The following is a 1835-nucleotide window of genomic DNA, read 5'->3' on the forward strand; positions in this document are numbered from 1 at the left end:
GCCTCTGCCTCTGCCTCTGCCTCTGCCTCTGCCTCTGCCTCTGCCTCCTCTGCCTCCTCTGCCTCCTCTGCCTCCTCTGCCTCCTCTGCCTCCTCTGCCTCCTCTGCCTCCTCTGCCTCTGCCTCCTCTGCCTCTGCCTCCTCCGCCTCCGCCTCCGCCTCCTAAGTGCTGGAATTAAGGGCTTCACTTTGGTACCCGTATCCCTTCCCCACCTTGTTTTTGACAGTCTCATTGAACCCAGTGCTTGCCATTTCCACTAGTAAGGCTGTCTAGTAAGTCTCCAGGATCTCCTGTCTCTATCTTCCCCTGGTCCTGGGATCTCCAGGTGCACACTGCTGTGCCTGGCTCTTCTATGGGTGCTGAGGATCAAAATGCATGTCTTTGTGCTTGCATGGTGTGAGAGTCTGCAAATTCTACAGCCAACAGTGTTGATTCATGTGAGGTGAGAACAAGTCCAATAAGTCCATCCAGGCAGGCATGGCTCAGCTGGTTCAGGCTTCTCAAACCTGACACCGGGTGGTTAACTTAGGCATGTTTAAATACAGCACAATTTGGAAAAAGTTTCTTGGTGATAAATAACTCAGTCCTATGTACACAATAAAGTTTAAAGCATGGCTACACCAAAGCTCTTTGTAAAGTACATATGAAATCTTAAGGATCTGGAGGAGGATCTGGTATCTCAATCATACAAATAGTGCAAAGGTCACCAAGCTATAAAACACCTCTAGTCCTGTTGGTAAAGTGCATTCAACTTCTCCCATATAGATGGGTTCTATAGATTGACTGAGGAACAGGCTATTAGCCGCATTCATCCCCAGACTTCTGGGCAGAAAACAGATGTCTTAGGGTTTTACTGCTGTGAACAGACACCATGACCAAGGCAACTCTTATAAGGACAACATTTAATTGGGGCTGGTTTACAGGTTCAGTGGTTCAGTCCATTATCATCAAAGTGGGAGCATGGCAGCATCCAGGCAGGCATGATGCAGGAGGAGCTGAGAGTTCTACATCTTCATCTGAAGCCTGCTAGCAGAATACTGGCTTCCAGGCAGCTAAGTCTTAAACCCCATACCCACAGTGACATACCTATTCCAACAAGGACACACATATTCCAACGGGACCATACCTTCTAATAGTGCCACTCCTTGGGCCAAGCATATACAAACCATCACAACAAGTTATTCATCTTTTTTCTGAATAGACAGCCCTGTGTAACATTTCTGCTTTCTCTAGTGCATATCTCTGAGCACAAGGACCTCTCCTTCCCCATCAGCATATCGAGTACTTTACTTTTTGGGCTGTCTCCTCAGCTTTCCAGCTTACTGAGACAGTGTTTAAACCTGGAGTTCACTGATTGGGCTAAAGTAGAAGTGGATGCCCTAGAAGCCCAAGGGGCCCTCCACCTGATCCCTTCTCCCTAGCACTAGATTACAGCCACCATGCCTGTCTTTTTATGTGGGTTTGGAGACTCGGACCTCAGGTTCATGTGTGTGTTAAGCACCCTGCCAAATGAGCCATCTCTCCAGCCCAGAAAAAAATGCATTCTGTAAACCTATTGAACACCATATCTCCGTCTTCCTTTTACCCCATCCCCCACCCTCCTCCTCCCTCTTGAAGGTTTCACTGTTGCTCAGGCAAGTCTCCAGGTTTTATGCTCTACTGATCCTGCCCCAGGTCCCTCAGTAGTCGGGACTACTTGTGTACATTACCACCCAAGGCTTCCTCTAAATGAACCCGAAGGAAGCCCTGTAATCTGGCTATTCAGCCTGCTTGGGCTACAAGACACATTCAAAGCCACCCTGGGTAACCTAGCAAAAAAAGCAAGATGACAGGCT

Source organism: Grammomys surdaster, unplaced genomic scaffold (genome assembly GCF_004785775.1).
Source record: "Grammomys surdaster isolate TR1022 unplaced genomic scaffold, NIH_TR_1.0 125852, whole genome shotgun sequence".
Classification (NCBI taxonomy): Eukaryota; Metazoa; Chordata; class Mammalia; order Rodentia; family Muridae; genus Grammomys; species Grammomys surdaster.